This window comes from Amblyraja radiata, unplaced genomic scaffold (genome assembly GCF_010909765.2).
Source record: "Amblyraja radiata isolate CabotCenter1 unplaced genomic scaffold, sAmbRad1.1.pri S88, whole genome shotgun sequence".
NCBI classification, from domain to species: Eukaryota; Metazoa; Chordata; class Chondrichthyes; order Rajiformes; family Rajidae; genus Amblyraja; species Amblyraja radiata.
The window spans coordinates 278,839-295,203 of record NW_022630171.1 but is presented as its reverse complement, the minus strand read 5'-3'; the positions used below and the strand labels follow the sequence as shown (position 1 = coordinate 295,203).

The 16,365-nt window shown below is 47.0% G+C and overlaps 1 pseudogene; it reads left to right on the top strand.

Annotated features, from left to right (window-relative positions):
- LOC116969570 overlaps positions 1 to 12,368 on the top strand; it is a 56,195-nt pseudogene extending 43,827 nt beyond the window's left edge.
- Positions 12,369 to 16,365: the final 3,997 nt, after the last annotated feature.

The following is a 16,365-nucleotide window of genomic DNA, read 5'->3' as shown; positions in this document are numbered from 1 at the left end:
AGGAGTAGAGGCCATTCGGCCCTTCGAGCCTGCACCGCCATTTAATATGATCATGGCTGATCATCCAACTCAGTATCCCGTACCTGCCTTCTCTCCATACCCCCTGATCCCCTTAGCCACAAGGGCCACATCTAACTCCCTCTTAAATATAGCCAATGAACTGGCCTCGACTACCCTCTGTGGCAGGGAGTTCCAGAGATTCACCACTCTCTGTGTGAAAAAAGTTCTTCTCATCTCGGTTTTAAAGGATTTCCCCCTTATCCTTAAGCTGTGACCCCTTGTCCTGGACTTCCCCAACATCGGGAGCAATCTTCCTGCATCTAGCCTGTCCAACCCCTTAAGAATTTTGTAAGTTTCTATAAGATCCCCTCTCAATCTCCTAAATTCTAGAGAGTATAAACCAAGTCTATCCAGTCTTTCTTCATAAGACAGTCCTGACATCCCAGGAATCAGTCTGGTGAACCTTCTCTGCACTCCCTCTATGGCAATAATGTCCTTCCTCAGATTTGGAGACCAAAACTGTACGCAATACTCCAGGTGTGGTCTCACCAAGACCCTGTACAACTGCAGTAGAACCTCCCTGCTCCTATACTCAAATCCTTTTGCTATGAAAGCTAACATACCATTCGCTTTCTTCACTGCCTGCTGCACCTGCATGCCCACTTTCAATGACCGGTGTACCATGACACCCAGGTCTCGCTGCATATCCCCTTTTCCTAGTCGGCCACCATTTAGATAATAGTCTGCTTTCCTGTTTTTGCCACCAAACTTGTCGTTGACTTCAGGAGGAAGAGGAGAGAGGAACCTGCTCCCTTATACATCAAAGGAGACATGGTGGAGAGAGTCAACGACTTTAGGTTCCTGGGAATAAACATCTCCCAGGACCTCAAATGGCAAATGAACACCGTCACTCTCGTGAAGAAGTCTCATCAGCGGCTGTATTTCCTGAGGTCTCTACGGAGAGCAAACGTCTCACAGCCGCTGCTGCTGTCCTTCTATCGATGAGCCGTGGAGAGTATCCTCTCCTACGGAATCCTGGTGTGGTTTGCCAGCTGTACTGTGGCTGAGAGGAGGGCGCTGCAGGGAATTATAAAAACTGCGCAGAGCATTACAAACGCTAACCTGCCCTCCTTGGATGATATATACAAGGCCCGATGCTTGCGCAGGGCCATAAATATCAAGAAGGACACATCCCACCCTGCCAACCACCTTTTTACTCTGCTACCCTCGGGGAGGCGACTCAGGTCTCGCACCGGTAGACTAAAACACAGTTTCTACCCATGTGCGGTAAAAGAGCTTAACTCCAATAGTGAACACTGGGAAGCAAGAAGTAACTTCGAGGAATACCGCTAAATTCTTTTAAACTTTTTAAAAATGTATCTATTATTTTACTATTAACTGTACATATGTGTATTGGTTGTTGTGTTGTATTTCTTTTAACGGAGGAGAAGCAAATGGAATTTCGTTGCTCAGTTTTGTGCAATGACAATAAACATATTCTATTCTATTCTATTCTATTCTATTCTATTGACGTAGAGGGAGTACAGAGAAGGTTCACCAGACTGATTCCTGGGATGTCAGGACTTTCATATGAAGAAAGACTGGATAGACTCGGCTTGTACTCGCTAGAATTTAGAAGATTGAGGGGGGATCTTATAGAAACTTACAAAATTCTTAAGGGGTTGGACAGGCTAGATGCAGGAAGATTGTTCCCGATGTTGGGGAAGTCCAGGACAAGGGGTCACAGTTTAAGGATAAGGGGGAAATCTTTTAGGACCGAGATGAGGAAAACATTTTTTTCCCCACACACAGAGAGTGGTGAATCTGTGGAATTCTCTGCCACAGAAGGTAGTTGAGGCCACACAGTTCATTGGCTATATTTAAGAGGGAGTTAGATGTGGCCCTTGTGGCTAAAGGGATCAGGGGGTATGGAGAAAAGGCAGGTACAGGATACTGAGTTGGATGATCAGCCATGATCATATTGAATGGCGAATGGTGCAGGCTCGAAGGGCCGAATGGCCTCTACTCCTGCACCTGTTGTCTATGTTTCTAATCCAAACTCTCTCTCTCCCCCTTCTCTCTGTCTCCTCCCCCACTCCCCTCCCCCCGCCACCGGCGCTACAGGTCTCTCCGTTGCTAACTGCATTTCGTTGTCTCTGTACCGTACACTGACAATGACAATTAAAGTTGAATCTGAAGTTGAATTGAATTGAATCTTTGGTCTCCATTGAAGTCAATGGGAGTGAAGCCCAGGGGGGAGGTGGCCATCTTTGATCAAGGCACTTCTCCACTCCATTGAAGTCAATGGGAGTGAAGCCCAGGGGGAGGTGGCCATCTTTGATCAAGGCACTTCATTGAAGTCAATGGATGGTGAAGCCCAGGTCGGTGGCGGCCATCTTTGATCAAGGCACTTCCCCATTGAAGTAATTGAGAGGGGATGGTGATGCACAGAGAGGCGGCGGCCATCTTTGCTACTGGCACATCTTCCATTGAAGTCTATGAGGGAGTGCAGCGGCCATCTTTGATCGAGGCACTTCCCCCATTGAATAATAATAATAATAATAATACATTTTATTTATGGGCGCCTTTCAAGAGTCTCAAGGACACCTTACAAAAATTGAGCATGTATAGGAAAAACATGTAAGGGGAATGAAATAAATAGTAGAGACATGACTAGTACACAAAGTAAAGACAGAATTCAATACAAAACACAGCATGAGGCAATTAATGCACAGATGAAAAGGGACGGGGACGTGGGGCTAAGGATAGGCAGAGGTGAAGAGATGGGTCTTGAGGCGGGACTGGAAGATGGGGAGGGACACGGAATTGCGGATCAGTTGGGGGAGGGAGTTCCAGAGCCTGGGAGCTGCCCTGGAGAAGGCTCTGTCCCCAAAACTGCGGAGGTTGGACTTGTGGATGGAGAGGAGACCGGCTGATGTGGATCTGAGGGACCGTGAGGGTTGGTAGGGGGAGAGGAGGTCAATGAGATATGTGGGGGCCAGATGGTGGAGGGCTTTGTAGGTGAGGACCAGGATTTGTAGGTGATCCGGTGGGAGATGGGAAGCCAGTGAAGTTTTTGAGGACTGGAGTGATGTGATGCCAGGATTTGGTGTGGGTGATGAGTCGGGCGGCTGCGTTCTGGACCAGTTGGAGTCGGTTGATGTAGGTGGAGCTGATGCCAAGGAGAAGTGAGTTGCAATAGTCCAGTCGGGAGGAGATGAAGGCATGGATGAGTCTTTCAGCAGCAGGCGGAGTGAGAGAGGGTCTGAGTTTGGCGATGTTGCGGAGATGAAAGAAGGAGGTTTTAATGACATGGCGGATGTGAGGCTCAAGGGAGAGGGTGGAATCAAAGATCACGCCAAGGTTGCGGGCCTGGGGAGATGGGGAGACAGTGGTGCTGTCGATGGTGAGAGTGGGGTTATTGATTTTGCTGAGTGTGGCTTTGGAGCCTATGAGGAGGAATTCTGTCTTATCGCTGTTGAGTTTGAGGAAATTATGTTGCATCCAGGTTTTTATAGCTGACAAACAGGAGTTGATATGGGAGAGGGGGGGGGTTGTGGGGGGATTTGGTGCCAAGGTAAATCTGGGTGTCATCAGCGTAACAGTGGAAGTCCAGATTGAAGTCAATGAGGGGGGATTGAGGCCCGAGGGGGGGGGGCGGCGGCCATATTTGCTACTGGCAGTCGCTCCATTGGAGTCAATGGGAATGAATCCCGGGGGGGGGGGGGCATCTTTGGTAAAGGCACGTCTTCCATTGAAGTCTATGAGGGGGAGGGCAGCGGCCATCTTTGATCAAGGCAGTCTTCTCCATTGAGGTCTATGTGAATGAATCCTGGGGTGGCGGCCATCTTTGATACTGGCAGCCATCTCCATTGAAGCCCAGGGAGAGGCGGTGGCCATCTTTGATCAGGGCACTTCTTCCATTGAGGGGGGGGGGGGGAGGGGCCGGGCCCAGTGACGTTCTACCCATCCGCGCGGTGACGTACCGGGCAGAGACAAGTTGCACATCTCAAGGTCAGCCTTGGAATGCAAGTCAAGGAGAGAGAGGTAAGGTAAATGTATTTATATATATAGCACCATTCGTGCAAACAGCAATTCAAGGTGCTTTACATAAAAGGAAAAGTAAAAAAGACAATACATTACATTATAAAGTACAACACAAACGTCCCCCCACAGCAGAATCAATAATGTCCACTGTGGGGAAAGGCACCAGAAAGTTAAGTCCTCTTCCTCTGAAACAAGTTCAAGTGTTCAAGTGAGTTTATTGTCATGTGTCCCTGTATAGGACAATGAAATTCTTGCTTTGCTTAAGCACACAGAAAATAGTAGGCATTTACTACAAAACAGATAAATGTGTCCATATACCATGATAGTCGGGGCCCATTTTTGGCCTTATAACAATTATAACCATATAACAATTACAGCACGGAAACAGGCCATCTCGGCCCTACAAGTCCGCGCCGAACACGTATTCTCCCCTAGTCCCACCTGCCTGCACTCATACCATAACCCTCCATTCCCTTCTCATCCATACGCCTATCCAATTTATTCTTAAATGATACCAACGAACCTGCCGCTACCACTTCCACTGGAAGCTCATTCCACACAGCTACCACTCTCTGAGTAAAGAAGTTCCCCCTCATGTTACCCCTAAACTTCTGTCCCTTAATTCTCAAGCCATGTCCTCTTGTTTGAATCTTCCCTATTCTCAAAGGGAAAAGCTTATCCACGTCAACTCTGTCTATCCCTCTCATCATCTTAAAGACCTCTATCAAGTCCCCCCTTAACCTTCTGCGCTCCAGAGAATAAAGACCTAACTTATTCAACCTATCTCTGTAACTTAGTTGTTGAAACCCAGGCAACATTCTAGTAGCCAGTCCGATAATTTCCAGGGCCCTCTTGCCGTGAAGATGGAACAACCGGCGTTGGGTGAGACAGTCCTCAAGCGGCTTTGGAAAGTCTGGAGCGGCTGCCTCCTCCCCGGAGACCGGGGCACTCGTAGCCCTCAGGCCGCGCCGGCTGGAGCTCCAACCCCGGCCAACTCGATCCCGGGCTCCGCGGCGCTCCAAATCCAGCGCCGCCCGCGGCCGGACGCCCGCAGCCCCAGCTCCGCGATGTTGGGAGTCGGCGGCCACAGCGCTCCGGAGCTTACCGCACGGCGACACGGTATGGTATCGCCCGCTCCCTGTTGGTATCCCAGCGCTGCGCCACCGCCGCCGAAGCTGTAGTCCCGGCCGGTCCCGACAGGAAAACGCCGCTCCATTCTCTGAAGAAGGGTTTCGGCCCTAAACGTCGCCTATTTCCTTCGCTCCATAGATGCTGCTGCACCCGCTGAGTTTCCCCAGCATTTTTGTGTATCATAGAAACATAGAAACATAGACAATAGGTGCAGGAGTAGAGGCCATTCGGCCCTTCGAGCCTGCACCATTCACCATTCAATATGATCATGGCTGATCATCCAACTCAGTATCCCGTACCTGCCTTCTCTCCATACCCCCTGATCCCCTTTAGCCACTAGGGCCACATCTAACTCCCTCTTAAATATAGCCAATGAACTGGCCTCGACTACCCTCTGTGGCAGAGAGTTCCAGAGATTCACCACTCTCTGTGTGAAAAAAGTTATTCTCATCTCGGTTTTAAAGGATTTCCCCCTTATCCTTAAGCTGTGACCCCTTGTCCTGGACTTCCCCAACATCGGGAACAATCTTCCTGCATCTAGCCTGTCCAACCCCTTAAGAATTTTGTAAGTTTCTATAAGATCCCCTCTCAATCTCCTAATTTCTAGAGAGTATAAACCAAGTCTATCCAGTCCTTCTTCATAAGACAGTCCTGACATCCCAGGAATCAGTCTGGTGAACCTTCTCTGCACTCCCTCTATGGCAATAATGTCCTTCGATCTTAGAGGGATGCTGCCTCTCCGACTAGGCAGGGGACTAAAAATTAAAGTTTCCCCCCCCTACATAAAGACCAACTTAACTAACTAACAGAGAGAGAGAGAGAGCCGGGCATGAATTATTCACCACTCTTGTTAGCAGCAGAGCAGCCACCGACTGAACAGCGAGAGAGACAGAGGAAACTCTTCAGTCGGTCTGACAAAGAGGTGCCAGCTTGAATTAAATTGGAATCAGCATACTTCTTCTTCTTGTAGGATTCCGGCAGTGTAGACGCTGCTAAGCGTATTACTGCCCTCCACAGGTCAAAGTTTGAACTAAATCCTTACATACAGTCCTGTAACTTGCAGGAATTGAAGAACAGCCCTGGATATCAGTTGATGTTTCTCACTGTGTCCAAACAAAGATGAAACAGAAAAAGCCTCAACTCCAAGTCCTGTCAGTCTAACAAACAATACTTCTCTTTCTACCCTGTACTTTTTACATTCTAGGAAAACATGCTTAACTGTCTCATTACTCCCACATTCACACAAGCCAGAAACATGTTTCCCTACAATGCACAAATAGTAATTTAACCCACAGTGTCCCAATCTCAATCTACACAGTTTAACTGAGTCCCTACGGGACAAAGATGTACAGAAACATATTTTCCTAACTTCAGATTGTATAGAAAAGTAGTGTCTACCCCTGACTTCCATTTCCCATCCTCTCTGCCATTCTTTTGTTAAGCCCTCTTTAATTATTTCTCTCAGTTCCACTCTCCCCAATAATACATGGATATCTATTTCTTTTCTTAAACTCTCCTTTGCTATGAGATCCACCTGCTCATTCCCCCTCACCCCAGCATGCCCGGGAACCCAGCAAAAAGTGATGTTACACGCAAACCCAATTCTAGAAAACACACTCATGATTTCATTTAGAATGTCAGGACGAGCTTTAGATTTCCCTACTCTTAAAGTTTCAAGAGCAGCTGCAGAATCAGAACAGATAATGACTTCACTAAAACTGGCTTCCTCAATCCGGAATCAGCATTCAGGCGAACACCTCGAATGTAACTGGCAGGTCGGCTGCAACCTATGAACACAAATCATCCTGTGGGCACTGTCACCGCGATTGGTGCCACGGAGCGGCGGAATGAAACTCGGGGCCGGAGATATTCATTCACAATATTCATGATCTGGACGAGGGAATTGAAGGCCCCTGGTTCTGGACTCCCCCAACATCGGGAACATGTTTCCTGCCTCTAGTGTGTCCAAGCTCTTTATAATCTTATATGTTTCAATGAGATGCCCTCTCATCCTTCTAAACTCCACAGAGTGTACAAGCCCACAGCCGCTCCATTCTCTCAGCATATGACACAGTCCCACCATCCAGGGAATTAGCCTTGTAAACCTACGCTGGGCTCCCTCAATAGCAAGAATGTCCTTCCTCAAATTAGGGGACCACAACTTTACATATAAATGTAAATTGACCCTAATGTGTGGGTATCACTGGTTGACGCGGACCCGGTGGGCCAAAGGACCTGATTCCCCACTGTATCTCCAAACCAAACTAAACTAAACTAAACTAAACTGGGCTGAATTGACCACTTTGTGACAATCTCTAGCCTTTGGCCTCTCAGAGCAGAGCGTTCAGCATGGTATTGCATACCTGGAGGATGTGTTTCAAGGCCATGCAGAAGCCTTGTGTTAGGGGAAGAAGGAGTGCATCACCTCACAATCTACCCACCCGCCACCTTAGACAGCTCCTACCCCATCTGTGGAAGAGTCCGAGGATCCACATTTGCCTCATTAGCTACCAACATGGAAGTAAATCGAGAGAGAATATGGGCTGGAATAACTCAATAGTTTCGCTGGCCCGGGGCAGCCGGCAGCCTGAAGCCGCGGTCTGCAGAGCTCCAGCTGGCGCGGCGTCTACAGCCCGGGATCCCTCGTGGGGGACCCGGGGGAAGAAGAAGCTCCGAATTGAAGGCAATATCTCCAAGTTTGCGGATGACACGAAGCTGGGGGGCAGTGTTAGCTGTGAGGAGGATGCTAGGAGGCTGCAGGGTGACTTGGATAGGCTGGGTGAGTGGGCAAATGCATGGCAGATGCAGTATAATGTGGATAAATGTGAGGTTATCCACTTTGGTGGCAAAAACAGGAAAGCAGACTATTATCTAAATGGTGGCCGACTAGGAAAAGGGGAGATGCAGCGAGACCTGGGTGTCATGGTACACCAGTCATTGAAAGTAGGCAGGTACACAAAATTGCTGGGGAAACTCAGCGGGTGCAGCAGCATCTATGGAGCGAAGGAAATAGGCGACGTTTCGGGCCGAAACCCTTCTAGGCATGCAGGTGCAGCAGGCAGTGAAGAAAGCCAATGGTATGTTAGCTTTCATAGCAAAAGGATTTGAGTTTAGGAGCAGGGAGGTTCTACTGCAATTGTATAGGGTCTTGGTGAGACCACACCTGGAGTATTGCGTACAGTTTTGGTCTCCTAATCTGAGGAAGGACATTATTGCCATAGAGGGAGTACAGAGAAGGTTCACCAGACTGATTCCTGGGATGTCAGGACTGTCTTATGAAGATAGACTGGATAGACTTGGTTTATACTCTCTAGAATTTAGGAGATTGAGAGGGGATCTTATAGAAACTTACAAAATTCTTAAGGGGTTGGACAGGCTAGATGCAGGAAGATTGCTCCCGATGTTGGGGAAGTCCAGGACAAGGGGTCACAGCTTAAGGATAAGGGGGAAATCCTTTAAAACGGAGATGAGAAGAACTTTTTTCACACAGAGAGTGGTGAATCTCTGGAACTCTCTGCCACAGAGGGTAGTCGAGGCCACAGTTCATTGGCTATATTTAAGAGGGAGTTAGATGTGGCCCTTGTGGCTAAGGGGATCAGAGGGTATGGAGAGAAGGCAGGTACGGGATACTGAGTTGGATGATCAGCCATGATCATATTGAATGGCGGTGCAGGCTCGAAGGGCCGAATGGCCTACTCCTGCACCTAATTTCTATGTTTCTATGTTTCTACAAAGTCCCCTCGCCACAAATGACATTGGATCCAGCAGGAAGCCCCATTCAGTACAACGGCTGAGCACAAGTGACGCCCACTGTGCTAATTTTTGGAATGCAAGTGCATTTTTGTGTACCTTATAGCCAATGTTAGTGTTTGTTAGTAGTGACTCAGCCAGTAGGTGCTTCATATTATCAAGAGCCTGCTTACTCCGGTTAGAATGAGTAGAAGCTTAGAGATGTGATGACTGCAAATCCTTGCTGTATGTAGATTTAATAAACATGTGTTCTTGATGTGTGTTCGAGTCGACTCATTACAGAAATGGATCGATATCGCTTTGAGGCAATGTAGTCGGAGTAGGGCAGAAGTGATCACCTTTCACTAAAGCAACAGACCATTAAATATGGAAGACGGAACTGCAGATGCTGGTTTAAACCGAAGATAGACAAAAAGCTGGAGTAACTCGATTTACTAGAATGTTGCCTGGGTTTCAGCAACTAAGTTACAGAGAAAGGTTGAACAAGTTAGGGCTTTATTCTTTGGAGCGCAGAAGGTTAAGGGGGGACTTGATAGAGGTTTTTAAAATGATGAGAGGGATAGACAGAGTTGACGTGGAAAAGCTTTTCCCACTGAGAGTAGGGAAGATTCAAACAAGGGGACATGACTTGAGAATTAAGGGACTGAAGTTTAGGGGTAACATGAGGGGGAACTTATTTACTCAGAGAGTGGTAGCGGTGTGGAATGAGCTTCCAGTGAAGGTGGTGGAGGCAGGTTCATTTTTAGCATTTAAAAATTAATTGGATAGTTATATGGATGGGAAAGGAATGGAGGGTTATGGTCTGAACGCAGGTAGATGGGACTAGGGGAGATTATGTGTTCGGCACGGACTAGAAGGGTCGAGATGGCCTGTTTCCGTGCTGTAATTGTTATATGGTTATTATGGTTAACTCAGCAGGACAGGCAGCATCTCTGGAGAGAAGGAATGGGTGACGTTTCTGGTCGAGACCCTTCTTCAGACTCAAACCATATAACCATATAACAATGACAGCACGGAAACAGGCCATCTCGGCCCTTCTAGTCCGTGCCGAACACGTATTCTCCCCTAGTCCCATCTACCTGCACTCAGACCATAACCCACCATTCCTTTCCCATCCATATACCTATCATTAAGCACAGTAGGTTCAAGCTGATTACAAATCATACTGGGCCTCCCTGAGGATTGCGATTTAATGTTTGTAGTTTAGTTTGGAGATTCAGGCCATTCTGCCCACCGATTTCGCGCCGACCAGTGATCCCCGCACACTGGCACTATCCCACACACACTAGGGATAATTTACCATTTTTACCAAAGCCAAATTAACCTGGAGTTAATTTGGAGTGAGTGAGGAAACTGAAGATCTCGGAGAAAACACACAAGGTCACTGGGAGAACAACATACAAACTCTAGACTTACAGCATCCCATGTTCAGGATCGAACCCGGGTCTCTGGCACTGTAAGGCAGCAACTCTACCACTGCACCACCATGCCGCCCCTAGGAATATCTGCAGCAGTGCCATTGGTTAAAGCCCTGTGTTAGTTTAGTTAAGTTTAGAAAAGACAATAGGTGCAGGAGTAGAGGCCATTTGACTCTTCAAGCCAGCACCGCCATTCAATGTGATCATGGCTGATCATCCCCAATCCCCAGTGCCCCATTCCTGCCTTCTCCCCATATCCCCAGACAGGCTAGATGCAGGAAGATTGCTCCCGATGTTGGGGAAGTCCAGGACAAGGGGTCACAGCTTAAGGATAAGGGGGAAATCCTTTAAAACCGAGATGAGAAGAACTTTTTTCACACAGAGAGTGGTGAATCTCTGGAACTCCCTGCCACAGAGGGTAGTCGAGGCCAGTTCATCGGCTATATTTAAGAGGGAGTTAGATGTGGCCCTTGTGGCTAAGGGGATCAGAGGGTATGGAGAGAAGGCAGGTACGGGATACTGAGTTGGATGATCAGCCATGATCATATTGAATGGCGGTGCAGGCTCGAAGGGCCGAATGGCCTACTCCTGCACCTAATTTCTATGTTTCTATTTCTATGTTTCGATGTAATGAGAAAAAATATGTACAAATCCAAAATCAACAAATTTACCCCCTTTGGGTAAATCTACTCCAGGTTGGGAACCCTTGTTCTAAACTAAACTAAATCAAACTGAAGGCAATGTGTCTTGGTGTACAGCCTACGTTTCAATGAAGAGGCACAGGTTAGCAGAAATCCCAGCTCGTGCTTTCAGGGATTAGCTTTGTCGTTCCCCCTTGATTAATGACCTTCAGAATCAATTACCTAGCTTCAAAACAATCAGGTTGGCTGCACTGTAAAGGAGTGATAGCTCACACACTGTAACCTTTACTAGGAGTTTAATATAGCACATGGCACACACGTCCCAGCACTGACTGCATCCAGCCTTCAGTCGTACTGGGACCTAGTGGGAGGAACATAGGGAGGGGAGTGGGAGGAACATAGATTTTAGACGCAATCAAAACCACAAACCCCCGGTCCATGTCAACTCTCACCCCATAACCTCCACGAACTCATTTAAGTTTCTAGGCACCTATATCTCCAATAATCTAAAATGGCACATCAATGCAGACCACGTCATCAAGAAAGGTCAACAACGCCTATATTTCCTCAGACAGCTCAAAAAGTTCAGAGTCGATAAACACCTCCTGGTCCGTTTCTATCAATCAATCATTGAAAGCATCATCACCTCCTCAATCACAGTCTGGTACGGTAACACCGATAGTCACTCACTACACAGAATACAACGCATTGTCTCCAAGGCCTCCAGGATCATCAACTCCCCCCTCCCCTCAATCCATTCCAGTTATCTCCAACGTACCTCACAACGGGCAAAAAAGATCATCTCGGACCACTCCCATCCAGCACATCACCTTTTTCAGTCTCTCCCTTCGGGGAGGCGCCTCAGGTCACTTGCTACTAAAACCACCCGCTTTAAAAACAGTTTCTTCCCCTCAGCAATAAGAACTCTCAATTCCGTCCAATAATCAGACAATAATATGACTTTTGATGTATACAGTGTCTTGTCTATGGTCTTTGTTTATTCTTTTACACTATGTATTGTTGGTGAGAGTTGTGATTTGTGATGTGGTATGGATGCACTTTATTACGGTGATCTGTGTTATTAGTAGTATGTAACCCTGGTTGCGTGGCAATTAAAGATTCTATTCTATTCTATTCTATTAACCTACAAACCTGTACGACTTTGGAGTGTGGGAGGAAACCCGAGCTCCTGGAGAAACCCCACGCGGTCACAGGGAGAATGTACAAACTCCAACAGTGAAAATTACAGTGCCTAATTTGTGGTGCTTTGCTTCAGTATAAAAGGGGCCAGATGGGCATTGGTGTGGGAGCGCTGGTGTATCAGCAGCCTGGTGGAGGTGGGCATTGTAATAGTGTGATTGCCCCCAAGAAACTCGTATAAACCCTGCAATCACAGCAGCAATGTTTCAGTTTCAGTTTGGTTTATTGTCCCGTGCTCCGAGGTACAGTGAAAAACATTTGTTGCGTGCTAACCAGTCAGCGGAAAGTCGATACAGGATTACAATCAAGCCATGTACAGTGTTCAAATACATGATAAGGGAATTGTTTAAGAGTCTGAAGAAGGGTTTCGGCCCGAAACAACGCCTATTTCCTTCGCTCCATAGATGCTGCTGCACCCGCTGAGTTTCTCCAGCATTTTTGTGTATCATAGAAACATAGCAACATAGAAATTAGGTGCAGGAGTAGAGGCCATTCGGCCCTTCGAGCCTGCACCGCCATTCAATATGATCATGGCTGATCATCCAACTCAGTATCCCGTACCTGCCTTCTCTCCATACCCTCTGATCCCCTTAGCCACAAGGGCCACATCTAACTCCCTCTTAAATATAGCCAATGAACTGTGGCCTCGACTACCCTCTGTGGCAGAGAGTTCCAGAGATTCACCACTCTCTGTGTGAAAAACGTTTCTTCTCATCTCGGTTTTAAAGGATTTCCCCCTTATCCTTAAGCTGTGACCCCTTGTCCTGGACTTCCCCAACATCGGGAGCAATCTTCCTGCATCTAGCCTGTCCAACCCCTTAAGAATTTTGTAAGTTTCTATAAGATCCCCTCTCAATCTCCAAAATTCTAGAGAGTATAAACCAAGTCTATCCAGTCTTTCTTCATAAGACAGTCCTGACATCCCAGGAATCAGTCTGGTGAACCTTCTCTGCACTCCCTCTATGGCAAGAATGTCCATGATAAGGGAATAATGTTTAGGGCAAAGCAAAGCCAGTTAAGTACGATCAAAGATAGTCCGAGGGTCACCAATGAGGTAGATAGAAGTTCAACACTGCTCTCTGGTTGTGTTAGGATGATTCAGTTTCCTGATAACAGCTGGGAAGAAACTGCCCCTGAATCTGGATTGGCACAAAAAGCTGGAGTGACTCAGTGGGACAGGCAGCATCTCTGGAGAGAAGGAATGGGTGACGTTTAGGATCGAGACCCCTCTTCAGACTGAATCTGGAGGTGAGCATTTTCACAATCCTACACCTTTTGCCCGATGGCAGGGGGGGGGGAGAAGATGGAGTGGCCAGGGTGCGACTCGTCCTTGATGATGCTGCTGGCCTTGCCGAGGCAGCGTGAGCGGAGGTTGACATGTGTGATGGTCTGGGCTGCATACATGATAGAAACATAGAAACATAGAAATTAGGTGCAGGAGTAGGCCATTCGGCCCTTCGAGCCTGCACCGCCATTCAATATGATCATGGCTGATCATCCAACTCAGTATCCCGTACCTGCCTTCTCTCCATACCCTCTGATCCCCTTAGCCACAAGGGCCACATCTAACTCCCTCTTAAATATAGCCAATGAACTGGCCTCGACTACCCTCTGTGGCAGGGAGTTCCAGAGATTCACCACTCTCTGTGTGAAAAAAGTTCTTCTCATCTCGGTTTTAAAGGATTTCCCCCTTATCCTTAAGCTGTGACCCCTTGTCCTGGACTTCCCCAACATCGGGAGCAATCTTCCTGCATCTAGCCTGTCCAACCCCTTAAGAATTTTGTAAGTTTCTATAAGATCCCCTCTCAATCTCCTAAATTCTAGAGAGTATAAACCAAGTCTATCCAGTCTTTCTTCATAAGACAGTCCTGACATCCCAGGAATCAGTCTGGTGAACCTTCTCTGCACTCCCTCTATGGCAATAATGTCCTTCCTCAGATTTGGAGACCAAAACTGTACGCAATACTCCAGGTGTGGTCTCACCAAGACCCTGTACAACTGCAGTAGAACCTCCCTGCTCCTAGACTCAAATCCTTTTGCTATGAAAGCTAACATACCATTCGCTTTCTTCACTGCCTGCTGCACCTGCATGCCCACTTTCAATGACTGGTGTACCATGACACCCAGGTCTCGCTGCATCTCCCCTTTTCCTAGTCGGCCACCATTTAGATAATAGTCTGCTTTCCTGTTTTTGCCACCAAAATGGATAACCTCACATTTATCGCTGGATCATTCGTTACAACAACATTCAGGAGCAATTCTATAAACACTGCGCAGCCTTGTATATATTAACTCTGCCCCGTATAACCTTAATGAATTGTCTGACGGCATTCACTTTCAAAATCCGAGGACATCTCACTGTCACCGCACCGAACAAGTTTCTAGATCAGACAGATAGCAAGCGCATTATGACAACTGTGAACATACTTTGCCGTCCAGGACTGTGTCTACAATGTTAAGTATCAGGCACCAGTTCTTCCTTTCCTTCAGAAGTTATAGGAGAAGCATTAGGCCATTCGGCCCATCAAATCTACTCCACCGCTCAATCATGGCTGACCTATCTTTCCCTCTCAACCCCATTCTCCTGCCTTCTCCCCGTAACCCCTGACACCCGCCCCATTTATATCAACGGGTCGATGGTTGAAAGGGTCAAGAACTTCAAATTCCTGGGCGTGCACATCTCTGAAGATCTTTCCTGGTCCGAGAAACAACTGACGCAATTATCAAAAAAGCTCATCAGCGCCTCTACTTCCTGAGAAGTTTACGGAGAGTCGGATTGTCAAGGAAGACTCTCTCTAACTTCTACAGGTGCACAGTAGAGAGCATGCTGACCGGTTGCATCGTGGCTTGGTTTGGAAATTTGAGCGCCCTGGAGAGGAAAAGACTACAAAAAGTAGTAAACACTGCCCAGTCCATCATCGGCTCTGACCTTCCTTCCATCGAGGGGATTTATCGCAGTCGCTGCCTCAAAAAGGCTGGCAGTATCATCAAAGACCCACACCATCCTGGCCACACACTCATCTCCCTGCTACCTTCAGGTAGAAGGTACAGGAGCCTGAAGACTGCAACAACCAGGTTCAGGAATAGCTACTTCCCCTCAGCCATCAGGCTATTAAACCTGGCTCGGACAAAACTCTGATTATTAGCAACCACTTTCTGTTATTTGCACTACCAGTTTATTTATTCATGTGTGTATATATTTATATCATGGTATATGGACACATTTATCTGTTTTGTAGTAAATGCCTACTATTTTCTGTGTGCTTAAGCAAACAAGAATTTCATTGTCCTATACAGGGACACATGACAATAAACTCACTTGAACTTGAACCTATCTTTCCCTCTCAACCCCATCTCCTGCCTCTCCCCGTAACCCCTGACACCCGCACTAATCAAGAATCTGTCGATCTCTGCTTTCAAAATATCCATTGACACAGTCCCCACACCTCGGTGGCAGTGAATTCCTTTACTTTATGGAAGTTATTTGTCAGATGTACCAAGTACAGTGAAATTAATTTGTGTATACAGTTCAATTCGTATCACTATACATAAGCACTTAGCCTTGAGGAGCTCTTAAGATACGTCATAGATAAGCATCTCAGATACAGTACAGCGTATAGTAGGTATGTTGCAAAACGTACCTGAAGCTTCGCTGAAAATCTGTCGCTGCGGGTGTGCGCGATTTTGGCGCCGTTTAGAGGGGGGCGGGTTTAAAACGCGATTTTCTCTAGACTGTTCAAATCGAAGATGTTCAGCCTAGTTAATTATTAACGGAAATCGTTGGAAGACCCCGTCGCAAAAGCTATTATTAGTTTTAAAGGCCTCGTATAATAGTTATAGTAGTTTAAAAATCAATCTCTAAACCCGCGACCACCGGCAGCTGTCAGGGTCTCATAAAGCAAATAACTGAAGGTATGTAGCTTATTTTTACATTAAAAAGGGCTTCTTAAGATCCCTTTATACAAAGTTTAATATTGCGAGCAGCTCATTTGGGCCCATTATATCCCGCAGTATTTTTTCTGGGCATTTGGGGCACAAATCTACCGCAATGTGAACGTTCTAAACCAGCGCGTTCACAGGGACCCACTAGAAAGCTGATTTAAATGGACTTTAATTTACAGCAATTAGACACTAAATTCCTTCCATTTGGCCTATAAATTAATGTAAATGAGATTTAA